Below are 25,241 nucleotides of genomic sequence, written 5' to 3' on the forward strand. Positions count from 1 at the left end.
ACTTGATCGTAGGATTTATCTTATAGAATAACATCAAGTAAAGGCAGTTATTATTAGTTTTGAAGTATTTGTGATTCTGAATTCTTGGCCTCATTAGTAAATTTATTTTTAAATTCTCCCATGGAGTGGTGATTGGCCTTCAGTCTTTCATTGATGTACATCATTGGGTCAAATGAGATGTGTGTGCCCAGAACTATATATAATCTTCTTTGTATTTCACTGGAGATGGCATTTCTGAGTTTTGTTCAATTGAATTTGGACAGATGTTTTAATAGTCACTTCTAGAGTTGGCCCTGGAGAATATCTTCTTTTCTCTTCTCGATTCTCTGAAAAACCCTGACTAATTCACATTATCACAGTGATATCACAATTCAAGTTTTTCCAAACACTATAGCTGCAAAATAGAAGGAAGCTACTCAGAATGTAATACTATTGTGAATGATTGAGAAAGAAAACATTATTATAATTAAGCTACCAGGTTTCAATGTATTTTATTGTTGCTTAGAAAATCCTAGCATACCCAGACTTTACAGAGATTTGATGATCCGAAGAGGAGCTGAACTCATGGACCAAAATAACTATGCATATAAAAAGTACAATTACTTACCTAAAAAAAGATGATGTGGTTAACTTTATATGGCAATCCAAGTGTTATTGGAACAGGAATTAAAAAAATAGCTTAGGGGCGCCTAGGTGGCGCAGTGGATTAAGCCGCTGCCTTCTGTTCAGGTCATGATCTCAGGGTCCTGGAATCAAGCCCCACATCGGGCTTTCTGCTCAGCAGGTAGCCTGCTTCCCTTCCTCTCTCTCTGCTCGCCTCTCTGCCTACTTGTGATCTCTCACTGTCAAATAAATAAGTAAAATATTTTTTAAAATAGCTTAAAAGTATATGATAAAATAATGATATAATATACAAAGAAAAGATACTATACTGTGAATATAAATAAAGTGAAAATTGTTGAAATAAAGAATACAATAAATGGAGATTAAGATGAATATAGCTGTAAAATGAATAAATGAGTTGGGAAAAACAAACAAACAAACAAATTAATGACTTCTGCCCAAATGCAGCAGAAAAGAAAAAAAAATAAAGAAAATATTTAAATAAGTACTGAGATAAATTTTGGAGAATTAAAGAAAGATAAAAATTACCAGACTTAAAATGATGCCAAACATGAGAAATCAGAAACAAAACAAAACAAAATCCACACACACACAAAACCACTCATATACATTATGGTGAGTTTTAAGAATACCAAAAACAGAGAAGAGCATAAATGATGCCCAAGAGAAGAACAGATCACCTAAAATGTACAAGAATAATACTGACAGCAGAATTCTCAATAGTAATAGCATATAAAGGAAACAGCTGGGGGTTTGTATAGATGGAAAAGATATTTGAAACTAGATATTATACATCAAGCCAAATTATTGATTAAATTTGAGAGCACAGTAAAAATACAATGAAGCATGTTAGGTCTTAGAACATTTATCACACAGAGACACACATTTTAGAAAACTTCCTTGGAGGACAGCTCAATTTAGATAGAGAAAACAGAATTATGTACTCAAAGGCACATTTTGAAGGAAGGATTGAATATAGTCTGCACTGCAAATATTCTTTAATCGTATGTTCTGAATTTCCTAAATTTAAGAAGTATTTGTTCAAATATTTATCTTTAAATAAACCCTAGGAGACTTTTTCTTGGATTCTGGAAAATCAGTCCATTTGGATACAAATCTTTTTGTCACTGATGGAAATTTTGATAGCCCTTAACAGTGGAATGCCTAATGTATTGTTACAGCAATTGTAATTTGCCAATACATGGGTGATGTGTGTGTGTTGTGTGTGTTTATTATTATTTTTGATGGTTTTACTCTTCTATGAGATTTTTAAGTAGACATAATTTTAATAAAATATGATTTGTTGAAATTTATCTGAGGTTATATATAATAAAATGAAATTTGTGTGAACTAAAGAAGTGCGTCTCCATTTTTTTAAGAGTAGACTGGTCTTTAAAAATTGTCCAAAGAAGTACATTATATTATTAAATTTGATAATATACAATAAAGTATTTATGGGCATATGGAACCATATCAAATTCTACTATTAATTCATATTAATAATTACCATAAGAGGAAAAAGGGATATTTTTCAAAATGAAAATTAGCGTATTTTTCAGAATATGATATAGTGTTATTCACTGAACAGAGGGAACAAATGTCAAAGTTTAACACAGTTTACAGAATGTTTTAACATAAATTGAAATTTAAATCTGACCCAATTTCACAGTTTTAAGTAAAATGGTAGCACTTATAGTTGGGGATGCCCAGCTTGCTCAGGGCGGAACACCGCCCCTTCACAGAAGCTGGGCAGCGGGGGATACCTCGTTGCTCATGGCGGAATGCAGCCCCCTCACAGAAGCTTCGCTGGCTGGAAGCCCGGCTGGCCCAGGGTGGAATGCCGCCTGCTTCAGGAAAGCGGAGCACCCGGGAACGACAGGTTAGCTCAGGGTGGAATGAAAACCGCCTGCCTCCCTTATCCGCCATAGAGCCATTCTCTTCCCAGAAGTGCTGTTGCTAGTTAGAAGAGTTCTTTCAATGTGCTTGTTTAACTATAAACTTTATCCTCCTTCTTGCTTGTCAGCAAGATGGGATTAACATTTGACCTTCCTCAATCCTTCTATTGGCTATTGTTTTCTTTCCAATAAAAGTGAGACTGTCCAGTTGCTCTTGGCAGACGTCCTTTTCGACTGTTGTCCCCTGCTCCCAGTCTTTTCCAGCTGACTGGTTCGTGCCTAATTCTTCTCTCGTCGCCATCTGGAAGCGGCACCCAAGTTTTCTTGGGCTTCCTGTTTTTGGTGTTCTGTTCCACTCATCTCTGCCACCGCCCCCAGGTCCTCAAAATGGTTTTCTATGGTATCTTCCAGAAAACTTCTGATGTCCTCTTTAGTATGTAGGCTACATCAGTAGGGAATAGCGTTAAAACCTCTTCTGTTCCATGTGGATATTCACGTTGTTGAGCACCGCTTGGTCAAAGTCTGCCCTTTTCTGTTGGTCTGTTTTCTCTGGTCACTTCAGGAGTCCTTTTGTAAGAAATCCTATCCCATCAGATGCTCCTCTCACTCTCTTTCTCCCTTACTCTTGCTCTGGCTTCTTTCTTCAGATTTGCCGGGGAATGACGAGTCCTTTTCATTCCTATGAAGATAGAAGAATTGGCTAATCCACAGATACCATTTTTAGTGATATACAAGTGTATATATATTAACTGATATGGAGATGTACATGTGCACCTACATATATATTCTTTAATCTATAAAGTATGGAGGTTGGATTAAGTCTGAAGTCTCTCATACAGCTTGATAACCTGTGACTCTTTGATCAATAACTTCCATTTTCCCACAGGTCAGAGAAATGGGAAAAAATGCACATATGAACATATGTAGCACATTAAAAAATGATCACAAATCCTATGACTCCCCATTCCCTTTGATTCACATGGGCTATGTGACTGTGTTAAACAGTGAAATAAACGTGTCAGTTTCAGGCCCAAGTCCAAAAGGAACCCCTCTCTTGGAACATTTGCTATTGGAGCTCTGAGTGGACAGGAAATAAGTCCAACAACCTTGTTACAAAGACTGCACGGAAGTGGAGGGCCATCTGAGCCTCATCTCCCAACTGTACCCATCAAAGTGACAGGCATGTGCATAAAGTCATCCTGAATCCTCTAGACCAAGCAGCCGCCTGCTGAAGGCCACCACCCACTGACCTCAGTTAATGCCGTATTAAGCATAAAAATTGCCCCATGAGATCCTGCCCTAATTTCTGACCCCCAAAACATATGTAATATGACAAAGGGTTGTTTTAAGCCCCCAAATTTTGAAGTCATTACATAACTAATTGGGTAACATGGCAAATACGTATCCAAACTAATGTAAATCAAGGAATATGTTTAAAGGCACCAAGTTATCTTAAAAAGTTCTCTGAACACACAGAAAAACAGAAAGAGACCCATAACTACAGAGAACAAATTGATCGTTTCCAAAGAGGAGGCAGCGGGTGGACAGGCAAAATGCGTGAAATACAGTGGGAGATAACAGGCTTCCAATTACAAAATTAATAAGTTGCAGGACGAAAGGCACAGCATAGGGAATATGGTTGGTGGTACAGTACGGCGAGCACAGCATAACATACAGACTTGTCAAATCTTGTTGTTTTATATCTGAAACGAATGCAACATTGTGGGTCAGCTATAATTCAATTAAAAAATCAAAGGAAGTTTAAAAAAATTAAAAGTGAGCTCTGTTATCCAAATAGGACATACGAGATGGATTTCCCATCATACCATAAATTGAAAACGACTTCTCTTGATAGAACAATGCTTTCCTTAGTCTTAGTCCCTACTCCCTCCACAAAAACAAAACAAAACAAAACAAAAAAAACAAAAAACAAAAAACAACTACTTTTGAAAAACATCTTGGTATTTTGAAAATTATAACTGCAGTGAGTGATGAGAGTGAAAACAAACTGATAATCCACGTTTCCTCATTTCTTATCCCTTTTATGAAGATGAACAGTAAAATCATATGTAAGAATTAACCAGAGAGAGGTCCATTTTCCACTCACTATAATCAAGCTGGAATTCTCAACTATTATTTAGTATTAGTTGATTCTGGTGGCAAATGCAAATATGGTTTCACTTCTTGGGCACATGAGGAAGATTTGGTTGGTGAAACAGACATACCAGGTTGGCCCAGGCCTGCACTGCCAGGGTTCAGAAAATTGCAAGATACAACCTGACACTTAAAACTTCCCATCAACAACTACCGCTGCCCCCCAAACATCTTGTTTCTTCCCACAGACAGCTCATACTGAGACCTGTCCACTGTCAGGGTCAAGCTAAAGGGGGATGCCCACAAACTAGGTGGGAAATGAGAGGATGCAACTGCAGCTCTCTGGGGATGCCTAAGGCCACTGAATGCCCCGTCATGATTCTCCAGCACAGATGGGGGCAGCCTGCACCACGTGGGTGGAGCTCGAGGACACAGAAAGTACTGGAGTGGCAGTCAACAAACAAATGTGTTTGTGTAACATATAAACCCCCATAGGGTTGTCAATTGGTGGGATTCACTTTTTCTAACTGTTCACCCCATGACATACAACTTCAGGAAACCCAGAGCCCATGGATTATTGTTGAAGGGCACATTCGGACTCAACCAAAGTGTAACTAAGCGTAATCATACAAATAAATACAAATATCATTAAAAAATCAATACCACCTCAACCTTTATTTTTCATTCCCAAATGAGCTTTTATGGGTTTTAATATCAATTAATGTGCTTATAGAACTGGTAAAAAAAAACAGTCAATGATGAAATTTTAAAATTACCACACTGCTTTCCCTAATTTCTGTTGATGTACTTTTATCTCACACAAAAATGAATTACTAAGGAATAAATCATACTTCACTGAACACGTTTCAGCTGAAATGATGCACCAAGATGTACAGCTTTGGTCAGGCTTATACTGTTGTTGTCAACATAGTATATAGGGTGTAAGAGCTACTGTCTTTTCCTTCTCCCATGAATATTAGTCCTAACAGATTCTTCACGTGGAAAGAAAACTTAGTCTAGAAGATACACTAATTCCTCTCCTCCCTGGTGAAAAATACTGTTAGAGGTATTAGTTTTAGATAGAGAAGCAAGTTCACTTTGGAAAAAAGCACACACACACAAAACCCTCCAACATGACCTTTAATACAGTGATAAGGGTGAAAGTGTAAACTTCATTTGGAAACAGCACTCAAAATACTGTTTTGAAGGGCCTTTACAACAGCGGTATACTCTTTGAAAAGATTTTTCAGATCAACTGATTGAATCATATTTAATTTACCTAGGGACAATTAGATAAAATTTAAAATTCCAAACAAAAACTTTTAGGACACAAATAAAATTATATGAGCTTTTATTCCTGCAACTATCTCCAAAATCTAATATTCAATGGTTTAAATTGCTGCATTTCTCATTTGCAATGCAGATGAAGAGAGGAACACAGCAGACACGTGTGAGATGAGGTGTGAGGCATAAAAGGGAGCACAGGAGGCAACTGACCAGCTGAATAGCGACTGCCCCAAAGATGACCATATCCTGAGCCCAAGAAGCTCTGAGTACTTTACCTTACCTGGCAAATGGGATTTAGCAAGCATGATTAAATTAAGGTGTGAGGGGGGAGAGATTATCCTGGATTACCTCGGTGGTCCCAATGTAATCATGAGGATCCATAAGGAGACAGGAGGATCAGAATCAGAAGGCAATGTGAAGTTGGAAACAGAGGGATAAAAGGTGGTGCAATGAAGGGCCACAAGTCAGGGAATGCAGGCAGCTTTAGAAGCAGGACAAGGCAAGAAAGTGGATTCTCCTCTAGAGCCTCCAGAAGGAACACAGGCTGCTAACACCCCAATTTTACCACACTGAGACTGATTTTTGAACTTCTGACCTCCAGAACTGCAAGATAATCAATTTGTGTTGTTTCAAGCCACTGAGAATTTGTCATTTGCTACAGTGGCACTAAAAACTACTAGAAGAACTCACTGAGACATATTGAGTCTGTACAATGGCAGGGACCATTTCTAGGTAGGACTATATTCAGGGTGTGGTAGTTAGTACTGGATCTGGAGAGTTGACTGCCAGCATCCTTCCTCCCTACACCCTCCCTGAACCCCAGTGCACTGTGTGCCTCCTCCACTGCAGCCCAGGTGACTCACAGGAAGCTGGCCCCATCCACACTGCAGGGAAGGGGTCTGTCATGGAAGCCAGTCATGTTTCTCCTGGGCCATTCACACAGCCAGCTGCACAGTCAGTGCCTTGTTACTGTTCTATGAGAGACAGTAACCTAGATTGTCCCACACACACAAACGGGAAGGGCTTTACAGAAATATCTGGGTTGTCTCTGAATGTGAACAAGAAAAGCAGTGCCCCCACTGCAGGCAGCCATCACACAGTCAGCAGGGGGTGGAAGACAAACTGGCCAGAGGGAAAAATGGAGAAAATCATGGAGACAGTGTGAATAAAACACATTCTCCGCAAGCACTGCCATGAGCTGCTTCTTCATGAGATTGAAGGTTTTTTTTTTTTTTTTTTAAATCTTTAAGACAGTTTGAGTTAGGATGAGACAACCATCCAAACTGATTCAGGAGGTCAGACTTTACGGAAACTAAGAAATCCAGATAATAAAAGTAGATGACTCACATGTGTGAAAAGTTTCCTTTCCCACTAAGGGCGGGGGGAAAACTAGAACCTTGAATTTGTGGCTATTCCGTTATACTTGCTATTTTTCATCACTCAAATGTATTTTTCAAGAATGAGGAAATTATTCTCAATAAATACAGTGATGTTTCCCTGAAAATTTGTAACCAAGTAGGGAACAGTCAGAGTCTCTAAACAGATTGTTTTGAATTGACTTAACAATCACACAAAATAGACTGTAAAATTTATCAAAGAGTGGGGCTGAGTTTCTTATATATGATTTCATGCAAATTTTTGTCTACCTGATGATTTTTAGTTTTTGTCTACAGAGTGAGTGAATAAAGGTGTCTCAACATGGTCCAGAAAAAATGGTGTTCCCTGGCTCACTATGAAATCCAGGGTCATTTCTGTTTCCTTTTCCATGAACTTCTCCTTCCTCTCATTTGGTCTGTTTTTCAATCGGACTGTTTGTCTTCTTCTCAATTTGTAGGCACGTCAGAGACATGAACTCCTTGAACAGCTGATGTTACAGATGCTTTTCACAGCCTGTTGCCCACATGCAGCTTTACTCTTTTTTGATATACAAATCTTTTTCAAATTTTTAAAATAAAGTGGCATGTCATTTCTTCTATGGCCTGTGGGTCTTATCTCTACCTAAGGTAGTCTACCACTTCCAAAATTTTTACATGCCCCTAGATTGTCTCCAAATTCTTTATCATTTTGTTTGTAGAGTTAGAACTTAAACCAATTTACAAGGTTAATCAATCTGACATCTGCTTACATATGTGATAGGAAGCAAGAGTTCTAAGAAAGAGAGTTCTTTCAGCTCTGAGGAATAGAGCTTAAAGTCAATATTCAATGATACTCTGTCTCATTTTCGAGAAGGAACTGGTGGTTTCTGTTTGGAACTCTGACAATTTTTTTCTTAGTCCCTGAAAGTCAAATAGGTTTACGTCTGTTTTGGTTTGAGTCTGTTCAGCTAATTCTCCCTGGGACTTGAAGGCTTTATGAACTGAAGGCATGACTGTTTTTCAGCTCAAGTAAATGCTGCATTAGTTCAGTTATAACTTCTGTTATTTTCTCCTTTTGTCCTCAGGGTACTTGCAAGGTAGATTTGGACCTGACCTCAGATCTTACTTATTCGTTTCTCATTTCCATCTCTTTGAAATTTTCCTCAGTGTTCTGGGATATTCCTTTGGAAAATCAATTTTGTGGGGCACCTGGGTGGCTCAGTGGGTTAAGCCACTGCCTTCAGCTCAGGTCATGATCTCAGGGTCCTGGGATCGAGTCCTGCATTGGGCTCACTGCTCGGTGGGGAGCCTGCTTCCTCCTCTCTCTCTGCTTGCCTTTCTGCCTACTTGGGATCTCTCTCTGCCAAATAAATAAAATCTTTAAAAAATCAATTTTGTTCTCAGCAGTGATCATTACTGTTTACAGGGTTCCTATTACATGTTACAACTAGTGAATTTAAGTTTCAAATCTTTCTTGTATTTTTATGTTTTAAAAGATTTATAAAATTTATTTGACACAGAGAGAAAGTGAGCACAGACAGGGATAGTGGCAGAGGGAAAGGGAGAGGGAGAAGCAGATTCCTCACTTAGCAGGGACTCCCCACCCCCCACCACAGGGTTTGATCTCCGGCAGACATTTAACCAACTGAGCCATCCACACACCCCAAAGCTCCCTTTCAAAATCTTCAGTAAGTATTTTGCTGCTCTTTACTGTAACTGTATCCCCCTCAGACTTCTTGACAATAAGTTTGTCTAGCTCTGTAGTCAGTTCTTAATCAATGAGGACATGTGCTCTGGACCTCAGTTTGGTGCTCCTCCACCAAGATGCTACCTGCCACTCAGGTGTGTGAACTCTTGCAGCTCAGGCCTAGTCACACTTTTGGGAACTCTGGGGCATCAGCGAAGCTGCTCTAAGGGGACCATGCTGTGTGCATAAAAGCAGGCCCCTGCCATGAAGCAGCACCTCTCAAACCTCCCCAAGTTGTCCTTCCTTACACAGCAAAGTCTCTAAGAAGCTCAACCTGCTGAGAAAGCCCATTTCTCTATGACCAAGGACCACAAGAGAGGGAAGGTATACCATGGGCCCCACACAGAAAGAGGTCTTCACTGAAAGCCTTCGAAAGAGAGTCTGCCTTTTCTTCCAGGCATTCCATCATGGCACCTCAAAATCCTGAGATGCTCTTCCACTGCTCCCTCTGAGATGCCAAGAGGCACTTGGCAGTCGAATAGGTTCTTCCCACAGCCCACCTACATGATTATTGAGGGCCTGCCTGGTGCTGGGGATGGGTGAAGGCAACACAGGCCCCTGGTCTTATGCTCTGATGTCACTGGCTCTTGAGCAAAGGAGGGAAAATGAGAGGGTCCAGGAGACTGCACACAACACCATGTTCTCAAACATCTCCCTGGCCCCCAAGATCACCTTGTCATGGCAATGTCAGCAGAGCATGGCAAGTGCTATCTCAGAAGTCCCTCTGACACCTCAGCAACAGAGAGAGAGCCCATCCATAAACATAATGCCTAGAACCAGCATCCTTTAGGAACCAAAACCCCTATGAGTCAATTACTTTGGTATGTGTTAGTGTACTTTTACCTATGTAAAATATAAGAAAAAGATGAATGACATACCTGTATGATTTGGGGCAGTACAGCAACTCGATTTTGAGTGTTTTGGATTATAGCTAGATACTTTTTTTCCAAAAAGAAATTTATAATCCATTTAATAAAAACAATGTGAATTGCCATGTATGGAATTTTTATACTATAAATGTTTTCATTGTCTTGAGTTGTAGTAATGTACATACACTGGCGCTGGTCTCAAATGGGGGATGTCTGGAAGGAAACAGAATACATGATTAGGGGAGTGAGTGTAAGCCACCACCCTAAACAGTTCAATTTCTCACAAACATATATCTCAGCTATATATTTGATTGGATGAATATCAACTAAAACTTTAAAATTAAAGTACTGGAAATTATTAGGGATGACATTTTTTGGTAGACTTGTTTCTAATTCTGCCTTGTGACCTGACAAAGGTGGGATGGTGACTCCTGTTACTGCTTGCTTATTATAGCTATGGCATACAGCGGTGGAAGTACTAAGTACTAAGCCACTAGAAAATTTGAGAAAGGATAAGCAATTCTAATAGTAAGGATATTTTCACATACATTATAACTAATTTAATATTTTAGGACTGAAACAAATCTAGAAGAATGTACAGACATTCTTCATCATTTCAGGTACTTTAACATCCAATACTACCCTAATCAAATCCATGGAACTTTAGTTTTATAGCCTTTTCCTTGTAGATGAATCTGAAGAATAGAATCAGTATAAACAACTTTATGTCTGAAAGAATTTATCTTTGAGTATCAGACTTGACCAGCTCCACAGAATTAATAACAAGTCCCTTTCTTGGTGCAGCCACATTGGGAAACAGTGTGGAAATTCCTCAAAAAAATTAAAATGGAGCTGCCCTATGACCCTGCAACTGCACTCGGTATATACCAAGAAGATACAGATGTAGTGAAAAGAAGGGCCATCTGTACACCAATGTTCATAGCAGCAATGGCCAAAGTCACTAAAGTGTGGAAATAACCAAGATGCCCTTCAATGGATGAATGGATAAAGATGTGGTCCATATACAATATGGATTATTATGCCTCCATCAGAAAGAATGAATACCCAACTTTTGTATCAACATGACCTGGACTGGAAGAGATTATACTGAGTGAAATAAGTCAAGCAGAGTCAATTATCATATGGTTTCTTACTTCTGGAGCATAAGGAATAACACAGAGGACATTGGGAGATGGAGGGGAGAAGTGAGTTGAGGGAAATTGGTGGGGGAGACAAACCATGAGAGACTGTGGACTCTGAGAAGCAAACTGAGGGCTTTAGAAGGGAGGCAGGTAGGGGGTTGGGTGAGCCTGGTGATGGGTATTATGGAGGGCACATATTGCATGAAGCACTGGGTGTGGTGCATAAACAATGAATTCTGGAACACTGAAAAGAAATAGGATAATAAAAAAAAGTCCCTTTCTCCTTTAAATTTCATAATCAATACAAAAAGTTACATGGTATTGGACTTGAGCTACTACTTGCTGTATGTCCAGCTCTCTTACTTTCTTTTTCTTTTTTTATTTTCAGCATAACAGTATTCATTGTTTTTGTACCACACCCAGTGCTCCATGCAATCCATGCCCTCTATATTACCCACCACCTGGTAACCCGACCTCCCACCTTTTATATACCTGGAGGCACTTGCATGAGGCAGACAAGTTCTCAATAAAGAACTTTAATTCAATATATTAAAGTATACTATGTTTTCCACAGTGAATATAGACTATTTATCAAATCAGAATCAAGTTCTGAAAAAAATACCCATATACAGATAGCTAACAAATACACAGCCCGGTACCTCTAAAGGTTAGTACTTCTACATATTTCAAAAGGCATCAAGTTTTTGCTGCTTTCCCCTGATCCAAGCATGCACATTTGTGTGTATGTAAGTAAACACCCAAAGACAACTGAATTAGTAGTCCACATTCACCACATGGATTAATGCCTGTTGTGATCTCTTTCCCTCCCAAATTGTTTCTGATTATTCACTTTAACTAATTTTGCCTGCTTTCCAATAATAGGGAGAAGAAAATTTGCTTCCCCACCCCAGCACCAATCAAAGGGATACTTATGTCCTGTGAGCCTTCATTTTTCATAGGGGAAAACAAACAAACAAACAAACAAAAACCCAAAAAACCCTGAGCAGTGAAACTAGAAATTCCCTCATGTTTCCTTCCTTTCTGGAGCTTACTGCCCTTAGGTTGCACAGTTGCCCAAATATTGGCCCCTCCATAAGAAGCTGTAAGTAGCACGTAGTGGATGAAAGATCCAGGATATAAGGAAGGGCTACTCTGGGCAGTTGCATGGCCTGGGATGGTCTGCCTCACCACTGGGCAAGGTCTGGGGTCTGGGGTCACCATACCTCAACACCGTTAAGAGAAGACTTCAACGAGAATGTTTATTTCAACATCTTTGCATGAGAAAATAAACACTGCCTTCCATAAACAGTTTTAATTAAAAATTAAAATTTTAAAACTTAATTTTAAATATAATTATACCAAGAAGAATCATGACACATGTTGAATTATTTTAGGAGCCACAGTCTTCCTGAGGTACAAATAAATAGTTTGTACAAATAGGTAAAATCATTTATTAGGAAACTTTAAACCTCTTACAATAAAGTTACCATTAAATATAAGAATAAAGTGACTATTTTGCTTAAAAATAAACAAAGGTCACTTTGAAAGAGAATGGCAGCTTCCCTGTGGACATCCTCTATACCCAACCCAATCAGTACTTACCAAGTACAAGTTTGTAGATTTTGCTAACATGGTAAATATGGAAATAAATGAGGAAGACAATATTTTCAAAACAGTGTAAAAAGAACTTTAAAACAAGTATCTTGATTCTCCTTATTCTTCCACTCTAATTTGTAGCCTTTGGTTAATATGTGGGAAAGAACATATATACATTTAAATTTTAACTTAAATGTCTACTGAAATAAAATGCTATCTTATTAAAATTCCTATCCGAAATTAAAAAAAGTCATGGTGACAAATAATGTTGACAATCATGTAATGTAATCCTATCTTAAAACTCAAATTATGCTAAGAATGAATATTTCAAAACTAAATGGTTCACTTTGTTAAAAATATTCTTACTGAGTATTAAAAAAATCACCCAATGGTATCATGTTTTTAAACTCATTCTACTCATCATGCCTGTATTTTATCCTACCAGTTCTCTCTAATGACAGCATTCTTTCTTGTCTGCTCTCCTCTCTCATTTCCTTTCACCAGCACCAAAAACACAAAGACTCCAAAGTCCTGAGAGCAGACTGGAGTATCCCTTTGCCTTCTAGAAGCTGTGCATTTTGACCCTACTGGTCCATTCCACCTGCCCAATAGGCAAGATTGCCCAATAGGACAGTGCAGTCGGGAAGGGAGGCAAGGACAGAATCTTGAGGGATAGCAGAGAGAAAGAATCACCTTAAGAAAACTGGCAAGAATTCCTATCTTACATTGAGGTCTTCCATCCATTTTGAGTTTAATATTTTGTTCTAATAACACAACTCTGGGTGGGCTCCGAGATGGCTCCTCAGTGGGGACACATCACCAGGAAGACCACACCATGATTAGAATTTAGAATCTTCGGCACCCCCACCCCAACCCCTACATTCCCCCAGAGAGGGGAGGGGGCTAAAAGCAGAGCACATCTATGTAAGGAAGCCTCCATAAAAATCCTCATAGCAGGGACGCCTGGGTGGCTCAGTTGGTTAAGCAGCTGCCTTCGGCTCAGGTCATGATCCCAGTGTCCTAGTCCCAGTGTCCTAGTCCCACATTGGGCTCCTTGCTCAGCAGGGAGCCTGCTTCTCCCTCTGCCTCTGCCTGCCATTCTGTCTGCCTGTGCTCGCTCTCTCCCCCTCTCTCTCTTTGATAAATAAATAAAATCTTTTTAAAAAAATCCTCATAGCAGGGGTTTCAGGAAACTTCCAGGTAAGTAAACATATCCAGGTACCAGGAGGGGGATAAAACCCAGCTCCACAGGAATAGACATTCCTGTGCTTGGGACCCTCCCAGACTGTGCCCTTTGTGTCTCTGCATCTGACTGTTCATCTGTATCCTTTATCATATCTTTCATAAATTGCAAATGAAAACAAATGTTTCCCAGAGTTCTGCGAGCCACTCAGTTGAACCGGAGGAGGATTTGAAGGAACCTCTGATTTGTAGCCAAGTTGTAGAGAAGTTGTGGGTAACCTGGGCTCCTCCTACTTATGACTGGCACCTGAATATGATGGAACAGTCTCACGGGACGGAGCCCTTAACCTGTGGGATCAGATGCCATATCAAGGCCGACAGTGTCAAAGCTGAGTAAAACTACAGGACACCCAGCTGGTGTTGCAGAGTTGCCTGGTGAGGGAAAAATCCACAGCCTCAGCCACAGTGTTAGAAGTGAAGTGTTCTGTGTGAATATGGTAATATAAAAGCAGATGGGAGAACTGAAATGTTTGCTTGACATACACTCTCACACAAAATATTATGTATGCCAGGTCTTTGCTGATGTGATATAGCACATATTCAAATTCTAGTGAAATATCATAAAGAGTCAACTCAAAAAACAAACAAACAAACAAACAAGCAAACATACAAAATATGGATGAGCTGGGAGAAAATAAGCAATGTTTCCTCTTTCCTATCAAGAGAAAGACCATTCCTGAATTATCCAAGATTTTGCTTTTACCTGAATAACCATACAGTTCAATAGTACTTGAAGGAAAAAGCATGTTTGGTCCTCAGCGATCCTTTCCCCTGATATGGCCAGCAAGAGTGGAGTGATTCTTGTGGATATATCTTTGCTCCAGAGTGGGGAAAAAAAGGAGTTCTTTCACCAACGTTCAAAGGGTTTTTAAAAAATGGCCTTCATTAAAATACATCGGCCCCTCCTTTGGAACCTGCTCACGCTACACTCCAGGCCAGCGAGCATCAAGGGGTTGGAAATACGGTACAAACTCCCATGAAGCCACCTCTCCCTCTAAACTATTCTTCTCTCTGCCAAATTCTGCTTCGGTCAGCCTAAGGATCAAATACCTGTCTTTGGGCAATAAAGTGATGTGCATTAATCAATCATTGGCCCTAACTGGCAAGTTCCTTAAAAACTCATGGGACACAGATGGTTGCCATGACTTTCCCAGGAAGCAGCTACTGTCTTTCCATGAATGCGGCATGAAAATACAGGTCTGGGTGAGCAGATGAATGTCCACTCGTGAAACAATCATGCTGAGGACAATAAACAGTAGTTTTGGATGGCAGATTTAAATTTCATTCACACTGGGAAGCCTGGGTGGCTCAGTTGGTTAAGCGTCTGCCTTCCACTCAGGTCATGATCCCAGCATCCTGGGATCGAGTCCCACATCTGGCTCCTTGAGCCTGCTTCTCTCTCTCTCTGCCTGCCACTCTGTCTGCCTGTGCTCGCTCTCTCTCTCTCTCTCTCTCTCTGACAAATAAATAAGTAAAATCTTAAAAAATAAAATAAAATAAAATAAAATAAATTTCATTCACAGCCAAGAAAACACTCCAGATACATGATGTGTCTCCACTTTCTGTTGTTTCCAACATCTGAGTCCTCCCTTCCATTCCTGTTTCCACCACTTCAGTAAATGTCTCCCATCCTCATTGCATATAAAAAAGGCTCTGATTCTTTCTATTCTAATGTCTGTAAGACATTACTGTGAACAAGAGCAGGGGATAATTCCTCCTCCAAACCCATCTACGAAATAAAGGGTTCTATTCAGGATCATGACAAGCTGAGGAATCCCTCAAGAGAACTTTCAGAGTCATTTCAACCTGTAAGGCTGGCTAAAATGTTCCTCACCATCCGCCACACCAGGGCTAGGACTGATGAGTGTCTCCACCATGCAGGTCCCTCTGGATGACATGATCGCTGGGAAACCAGGCATGAGGCAAGCAAAAATCAGCACCTGCTCTTCTGCAAAGTTTGTCTGAAGTGCTTGAAGCCACAGAAGAAACAGATTGACTCCTTCAGATCTTACCTAAAAACAAAATTAAAGGTGACAAAATTAAACACATGTTTATGCAGAGATGCACTGCAATGCAGATTCAGTTCTGAGAAAGAAAAACTAGAAGTTAAAGGTACCGTTAAACTCCTGCACCAAGTTCTTAGTGACAAGAAATCAGGCGTGCTGCAAGAAGCCCAAGGGTGAAGAGTTGGGGTCTGGAGCCACAGTTCCTGGTTCCAATGCAGGCTCTGCTTTTTGCTTTTTGCTTGCTTAGCTGTGGCCAGTGGAGAACCACCAAACTTCTCCCTTTGCATCAGTCTCTACCTCTGAAAAATAAGGATGATAAAAGAATTTACCACAAAGTGTTTGCACAGGGATAAGTGACTTACAACAGTGCCTGTATCATCAACTGTCATTTAATCACAAAAATAATGCAAAGACAATCATCCTCCATATTTACAGTATGCTTTGAATAGGGTTTTTTCTATAATATGCTTATGTATCATGGAAAGTTCTTGAAAAATCTCAGAGCTAATAAGACCTTAAAGACCTTGAAGCCCATTCATCAGGCATTTCTACACCAGCCCTCCTTTTTTTTTTTTTTTTTTTTTTTTTTTTTTTTTTTTTGCCTGTGCAGGTAGCTACCTTGAGGGCTGCCGCCAAATCATCACTTCCACAAAGAACCATTCAGAAATTTCTGGAACTCATATCATTGCTGGACTTCTGGCATAAGTCCATTGTTCCTGGTGGATGCTTCCAGTAGTAGGAAATGGAACATGCTCAATGAGGGCAGGGGGTTGTGTTTGACTTGCCCACTGCCATATCTCCAGCACCTAGAAAGGTGCCTGAAACACATAGCTGGCATCCAGTAAATGTGTGCAATAAATGAGTGAACTAGACAAAAATAGATATGCACTGGTAGACGTGGCCTGTGGAGTACAGCTTCAAAAGCAGAAGAGTATTGAGAGTCCTACATGGTAGGTTGCATGGCACTGAGTTAAAGAAAATGGGTCCTACAATCAGACCAAAGGTTAAACCTCAAAAGTTGTGCGATCTTAAACAAGTCACCTACAAGAACAAAGACCCCTGTCTTCTATTGATAACAGCTGGGAAGAGAGAATCCATTTCAGAAAGAAAGGGGACACTGGACGGCTGTGTACGACACTTATATTGTGGTCAAGATGGCAGTGTAAATTCACTTCATGGGGTCCCACACCATCATCCCTCACTACCATTTGAAATACATGGTAATAAGAGATGAAATATATATATATATTTTTTTTTCAGTGTAACAGTATTCGTTGTTTTTGCACCACACCCAGTGCTCCATGCAATCCGTGCCCTTTCTAATACCCACCACCTGGTTCCCCCAACCTCCCACCCCCTACCCCTTCAAAACCCTCAGATTATTTTTCAGAGTCCATAGTCTGTCATGGTTCACCTCCCCTTCCAGTTTCCCTCAACTCCCTTAACTCCATCTCCCCTTGTCCACCATGCTATTTGTAATGCTCCACAAATAAGTGAAACCATATGATAATTGACTCTCTCTGCTTGACTTTTTTCACTCAGCATAATCTCTTCCTGGAAGAAATTATATATATATTTTTTTAAAAGATTTATTTACTTACTTATTTATTTGACAGAGAGAGATCAAAAGTAGGCAGAGAGGCAGAGAGAGAGAGGAGGAGGAAGAGGGCTCTCTGCTGATGCAGGACTCAATCCCAGGACCCTGAGATCATAACCTGAGCTGAAGAGACAGGCTTAACCCACCCACTTAGCCACCCAGGTGCCCCTAGATTAAACACATATATTTTTTAAAGATTTTATTTATTTATTTGGCAGACAGAGATCACAAATAGGCAGAGAGGCAGGCAGAGAGAGAGGAAGGGAAGCAGGCTCCCTGCTGAACAGAGAGCCTGATGTGGGGCTCAATCCCAGGACCCTGGGATCATGCCTTCAAGCCGAGCCGAAGGCAGAGACTTTAACCCACTGAGCCACCCAGGCACCCCTAGATTAAATATATTTTTTTTTAAGAGAAGAGAAAAGTTAGCAAGTGAACCTCGGTAAAAAACAAAACAAAACAAACAAAACCCAAAACTGACAAACATCTCCATGAAGCAGCAACCGCAGAAATTCTCAGTGATGCACAGATGTGTAGCGACAGGAAAAGATGTCTGGAGGCTGACTTCAAGGAGGACAAGTCGCTCCCACTGGAGATAAAGGCAGACAGAAAGGCCTGCTCGCTTGCTGCCTGAAGCCACAACTTCAACTGGGCTGCGGACTTGATTGCACACCACTTGCTTCACCAGAACACTGTGAGGTTTCCAGTAGCTCATTACATCTAAACACTACTGCCTCCTTTAACAAGGTTTCCCTTCCGGATTGCCCCTGACTTACAGGGATAGGCAGTAGGTGTCCCTCCACGTGCTCCTTCCAAATTCTCTCCTCTCTCTGCTTTCTTCTGATCCACTTTTTATTTATGGGCTAGCTTTACAGGATATCCCTTCTGTGATTAAACAGGTCTTAATAATTCTACCTTTTGTAAAGGAAGCCTTCCCCAATTATTTAGATGTTGATATTTACCTCTGAATCTCCATAAATCATCACTTTATATGGCACCAACATGTAGAAAATAAGAATGAAGTTACACAATTTTCAGAATGAACCATACAAATGACAACCTACCATCTAAAGCCAGAGACAGAAAGAGAACATCTGCATAAACTAAAGTAATGCGGGTTCCTTATTCATTCATATTTATTATGCAAAATGGAAGTTTTAGGAAGATTAGAATAATGCATACTTGTTCTATTATATAGGCAACTAATCCTCTGTAGATGGTAATGTATCCATAACTCCATCTCCAATCTAGAATTTCTGAACACGAGGAGAGGGTATTAAAATCTCCTCTGTGGGAGGCAGAGCATTACAGTGTCTGGCTCTGGCCTTCCTGCTGCAGGATGAGACTTGCAATTAGTGATGGCAAATGGAATTCACAAAACATTTCTGGGCTTTAGAAGCCATCGGAAAACTAGCAAAGGACTTAGAAAATGGTAGGAAAGGAAGCAGGAAGAGGGAGGTGGCAGAAACAAGTGAGCCAAAACCTGATCTGAAAGCAACAAGCTCAAGAGAAACAAATCAGGGTGCCAGAGAACAAATGCCATTTTCACTGCAGGATCTCTACAGGCCTGTGCCCTCCAGACCCCGTTCCCACCACACGGTAAGTTGGGGGAACTGAACCTGAGATTTCCTTAATAAACCAGGACCCTCAAATGGAACCAAAGTGATCCCAACCAAGAACACTCCCAGCCTCCTGGCAAAGGAAAGACAAACCCTCCTGGAAAAAACAGACAGACAGACAAACAAACAAACAAACAAAAACACCAAAAAACAGAATTAAAAGAGATTACATCTATGTTCCAATAATACTGGTCTCAAAATCCCTTCACAGAGCATGCAAGAAATGAGGCCACTGTGAGAGACAGAAGACTGAGGGAAAATGAAGACTTTAGACACTGGAATGATCAGATACAGAATAGAAAATATTACATGTTAATTGTTTAAGAACACAAAAGAGGTTTAAAAATGAAGAAGGATCAAGAGCCTATCAAAAGCAACAGGCCAAGTGTGAACATGGAACTGAAGGAAGATAAACAGGGACCAAAAATCACTGAGACGTAAAACACAACAGAAAACACACCAGAATGGTGGGGCAGTAGATGAGCCCCGAATGAAGGACTTCACAACCCTGCACCAAGAAGTGAAGACATTCCCCAGAATGCAACACAAGGAGGCAGGAGAAGAGGATGAACGCCAGCTTGAGAGACACGAACAACAGACTGGAGGTTTAAATAAGAATCCTGGGAAGTACAGCAGAAGGACAGAGTCAAAATTTCAGAAGAAAACAGCTGAGGATATTACAGAAATGATAAATCCAGAAATACAGGAAATGCACAGATACCAAGCAAGATGAGAAATCTTCAATTAAACATTTTGTGGTAAAGCTATAGAACACCAAAAACTAAGAAAAGGTTTTAAGGAAAAGGCATTTAAAGGAATTAACAGGGTGGAAACAGGGTTTAAAGCTGCTACAGTGGTAAGGAGATGCTAGTAAAATGGTACCTGTAAAGGGTGACAGGAGTATTTTTACTGCCACTACTGCTAATACTGTGTCTAATGCACATAACAACTGAAGACTGCGAAGGTTAAGCTGGAGCAGAAAAAAATTAAATGAATTATGACCCTCAAAAGAAGGATCATGTCAGGGCGCCTGGGTGGCTCAGTGGGTTAAGCCTCTGCCCTCAGCTCAGGTCATGATCCCAGGGTCCTGGGATCGAGCCCCGCATCGGGCTTTCTGCTCTGCAGGAAGCCTGCTTTCTCCTCTCTCTGCCTGCCTCTCTGCCTACTTGTGATCTCTGTCTGTCAAATAAATAAATAAAATATTTTTTTAAAAAAAAGAAGGATCATGCCAATGAATTTCACAACTCTGGTGATCACTTTAAAAGCATCTCTTCTTTTTATCATAGCATTTGTATCATGTCCAGGATGAGATATTACAGCACACATGATAGAATATTTTAAAACAATAGTCCATTTTGCTCAAACTCCATGTTGAAAGCAAACGACTCTGTCACACACTTTGAAGAAGGTAATAGTAGTGGAACCATGTTTTGTCAAGAAAGCCCAGGGAGAAAAGCAGGTAGTAAAACCAAGTAGCAGTATCGAGGAAGGGCAGCCTCAGGAAGAAAATGAACACCGTTTTCTTCTGCTTTGTTCTCTTTTTTGTTTTCTTGTTGTTGGTATCTTTTTTACTTTTTATTTTTTTGGTCTTTCCCAGAAATCACTTCATATATATACACTTATCTGTTCAACTTCAGTGAAAGTTGGGAGGAAAAGGTGCCAGAACTTTTGAATGGTTGTCTTCAGCTGAGTGCTTATTTTCTTCCTTCAGTTTCTCTGGGGTTTCCCAATATTCTTCAATAAACATGTGTCGCTTTCTGGCAGGGTAAAGCCAAATGCATTTTTAAAAGAAGTAATGGCAGGTCATCCGTCCATCTAGATCAGGAGAGAGCCCATACCAGAAAAGGCAGAGAGGGTAGTAGACTCCCCTCTGTGAGTTCCTGCCCTCTTGGTCTTTCCTCAGCCCTTGATCTCTGCTATGTCTCTCCAGTCACACTCCAAACCCAGAGAAACAAAAGGACTCTTCAAAACTTAAACCCTGTGAGAAGGGCCACGTGGAGGCAAGGAGAGCCCTGTAAGACTCTGAGTCATGTGGTCTGTATCTGAGACTGCACATCTCCTTGAGCCACGTTCCATTCCCTACATGCCTAATGTTGGCCTTGTGTTCTACAGAAACAGTCAGGGCATCCATACACTCCTCTCTGTGTGCTTTTCTGTATACCTGATCCCATCTCAACCCACAACATCCAGCAGCATGCACCATCTGTCATCTCCCTTCAGTCAACCTGCAAATAGGTAAACACAGCCTGTAAAACCCACCCTTGTCCAAGCTATGTCTGGAGTTATGATCGTCTGTGTCTTTACCATCAAACTTTCTAAAAGGCTATTCTTGTGTGTGACCTCCATGGTCTCACGCCCAGTCACTCTATCTCTATGTCTGGCTTAGGACTCCACTACTCACCTCCCATTTTCTTTCAGTACTCAGTGACAACCTCCTCGATCTACCCCCACCCCCTAATCAAGCTGCTTTGCAACTTTTCACATCATCGAACATTGCTGACATTTCATTCCTTGAAATCTCTCTTCTCTAGACATCTGTGCAAAAATGCCTTCCTGGCATCAAAGCCACGTCCCTCCCCTTCCATCCACTACTCCTTTATTCTTCCCCTTTATCTGCCCAAGAAAAGAAGGAATTACCCTAAATCCTTAACTGTCACTCTCTCTACAAGGAATATATCCCTTGGCAACAGCATGATTGCATCTCTCTTCCCCCAAGCCCCCATTCCTACATTTTGACTGTCCAACCAGAACCTACACCTGCACGTCCAACAGACACCTCAACTCAGATTGCCTAAAGCTGCACTCCTCCTCTTACCTCCTGCACCTGGCTCCCTTCCTGAGTAGCCACGACTGTTGTGGCAGTTGACACATCAGACTCAACATTCTGAAAGCACAGAGGCACCCCTAAGCCTACTGCAGCATTTATTTTTCCATAGCCGAGATATGGAAGCAGCCCAAGTGTCCAGCAACAGAAGATAAAGTGGTACATACACACAATGGTATATTACTCAGCCATCAAAAAGGATGAGATCCTGATATTTATAACAGTATGGATGTACCTAGAGGGTATTGTGCTAAGCAAAATAAGTCAGACAGAGAAAAACAAATACTGTATCTCCAGGGATGAATCCTTAAAAAATGCCCTACATATTCAAGTTTTAAGGCAGGACCAGAAGCAACAGTTTTAGCATATATCACCACGATATAAAATAAAATCTTAAAAAAAAAAAAGGAAATAATAGGATAACAGCAATTAGGGTAAAAAGACTTAACAACTGTCTTGCTCAACATCACCAGCACCACACCAGCTACACGTCTGACCCCCAGACCAGCATAGCAGGTGTGAGGACAGGTCCAAGCAGAGAAAGTGATACTTGTTACATTTTTTGAAAAATGATAAACAGAAAGGATGCCTGGGTGACTAGGCTGGTTAAACGGCCAACTCTTGATCTCAGCTCGGATCTTGATCTCACGGTGGTGAGTTTGAGTTCCACACTGGGCTCTGCACTGGGTGTGGAGCCTGCTTTAAACTAAACTAAACTAAAATAAAATAACACCTCTGTCAAAAGTATGTGAATTCACAACTTACATGTTATAAGTCAAGTTCTACTTGTTCTAAGACAGCATGAAAACCAAGATGTGGTTATCAAGACAGGAAGCAAGATAAATTGTGTATTCCATGTGCCGTGAGATGACTCCAACTGCATCCAAGTCAGCCATGGCCCTCCACACATCTGCAAGAGAGGGTATATTATCCACATTAGCACAGAGGAAACCAAGGCTCAGAGAGGTTAAAAAAAAAAAAAAAAAGAGTCCAAGATCATAGCATCATTTAGCAGCATAGCCAGAATGTATAGGAATTACCTCAAAACAGACCACACTAGTGGAAGAATACCTTAGTGTGGAGTTATGAAAACCCAGGTAGAATGCTGCCTCAGAAAGGCAGATAATCAATAAAGGAAAAATAAAGAGGCGCCTGGGTGGCTCAGTCGGTTAAGCATCTGCATTGGGCTCAGGTCATAAATAATCCTGGGATCTTGCCCTATGTCAGACTTCCTGCTCAGCAGGGAGTCTGCTTCTCCCTCTGCCTCTGCTCCCCATTCATTCTCATAAACAAACAAATCAATAAAATCTTACCCAAAAAAAAGAAAAAAATAAAGATTATAAGCTTACAATAAAGATATGAATGATGAGTCAAAGCTTTCAGTGACACGCCCACACCTGCCTACAGTTCTCTGGCTAAAACATTGGTGGAATTGATGGGGTTAGAAGAACAGGAGGCACATAGGCCCGGACAGCACAGCCCCAGCAGATACAGAATCCTGGTGTAGGTTTAGCTAGCTTTCATTGTCCTTTAAAATGTCAAAGCTAAAGAAATCTGGTAGGGTTATTGAAGTCTGATCCTGGGGGATGCCTGGTTGGCTCAGTCTGTTAGGCAGCAGCCTAACATGACTCAGGTCATGATCACAGGGTCCTGGGATCAAGTCCGGCATCAGACCCCTTACCCAACCAGAAGCCTGCCTCTCCCTCTGCCTGTTGCTCCCCCTGCTTGTGCTCTCTCACTGACAAATAAATAATCTTTAAAAAGAAAGAAGAAAGAAAAAAAAGAAAAGAAAAATAAAATCTGATCCACAGTATAGAACAACACAAAGGATGGTACTTTTTTGGACTGATTTCTGTTTGTTTGATTTTAAGTAGGTTCCACAGCCAGCACGGACACTAGTGCAGGGTTTGATCTCAGGACCCTAAGACCATGAACTGAGCCAAAGGCAGACAATTGATTAAGCCACCCAGGCACCCCACTTTCTTGGGTTCTAATGGGACTTTTCCTAGGTTCTAATCCTAGCTGTACTGGCTGCCAGGGGGAATGAAGTCCAGCACCACAAGAAAAGCATCCCAAGGCAGCAGTCCTCTGCAGAAGATTTGCTGGTGGCTGCCATCATCAAAGAGTCAGTGGGTGAAGTTGTTGAAGCACAGTGGGAACAATGATAGCCACTGCCTTTTGGGTGTCACTGAATCATCCTACTCATCTTCAGGAAGCCTGGCCCTTCTCCAGTCAACGCAGCAAAAGCAAACTTGTTAGAAGAACAGGGGAGGGGGTCATCTCCCTCCCTCCCAGAAACTGAAGCAACCAGCCAAACAGTGCAGCACTGGAGTAAAAATAAAAATATGAAGGAATGTGGCTGCACCTGGGTAGCTCAGTCTGTTAAGCATCTGCCTTTGGGTCAGGTCCTGATCTCAGAGACCTGGGATCTGAGACCCACATCAGGCTCCATGCTCAGTGAGGAGTCTCCCTTTCCTTCTCCCTCTGCCCCTGCTCCTAGCTCATTCTCTCTCTCTCTCAAATAAATAAAATCTTTAAAATAAGAAATTTAAAAATGAAGGAATGAATCAAAATGCAGAATTCAGAAACAGAACTACAGATATAAAAACTACATATAAAAACCTGAAATATGACCTGGTGAGTGAGGAAGGATTATTAAATCATGATACTGTATGAATTGATTGCCAATTTTTTCTTAGAACATAGAGCACACTGCACTCCACGAAAACGAAAACACAAAATTAGGATTGAATACAAAAACAAAATTATCAGTGTTATTCCATCAAGTGTTTCTCTAACCTACTGATCAAAACCTCAGTTCATCATCCAAAAGAATCTGGGCACCACCTCAGCACACATGAACACATTTTCAGGCCACAGTTCACACTGCTCCAGTCCCCACTCTAAGTCCTGAGCCATGGGCTCCTCCAGGCAAAGCCACCACCAACTAGGCCCCTGCCCTAGAAATCCCCAAACCCAACCACTTCACAACAGGGAGACTCAGGGAGATTCAAATGGGCAGAAACGTGGGACTTTGACTTTTTTTTTTAATTAAAAGAAAAATACAGCAAGAAACATTTCTAGCACAAAGTGAAGAGCTCATCTTTCACAATGTTGAGAGTATTAGAATTATCAATACACCATCAGTAGTTTGATAGGTCAAACAGGCCAAAAGCTGGAAACACAAGAGGAAATGCTCACAGCAAACAGACCTGAAAGCCAGGGCCTGGACCGGCTGACATGGCTCTGCTGCTTACCACAGCGAGAAAGTGTAACTTTCCTGGGCCTCAACTTCCCTCCTGGCCAGCAGGAAAGTGGCAACACCACAAAATTCATATCTGGTCGGG

The 25,241-nt window shown here is 40.9% G+C and overlaps 1 long non-coding RNA gene across 1 annotated transcript; it reads right to left on the reverse strand.

Annotated features, from left to right (window-relative positions):
* Positions 1-2,767: 2,767 nt before the first annotated feature.
* Positions 2,768-15,855, reverse strand: LOC309856997. Its single transcript, XR_014307438.1, has 3 exons — positions 15,686-15,855; positions 9,881-10,084; positions 2,768-3,198 (listed from the first exon to the last, which is right to left on the reverse strand). It is a non-coding gene; the product is annotated as an uncharacterized lncRNA (long non-coding RNA).
* Positions 15,856-25,241: the final 9,386 nt, after the last annotated feature.

The sequence above is a fragment of the Mustela nivalis genome (genome assembly GCF_964662115.1).
Source record: "Mustela nivalis genome assembly, contig: HAP1_SCAFFOLD_118, whole genome shotgun sequence".
Classification (NCBI taxonomy): Eukaryota; Metazoa; Chordata; class Mammalia; order Carnivora; family Mustelidae; genus Mustela; species Mustela nivalis.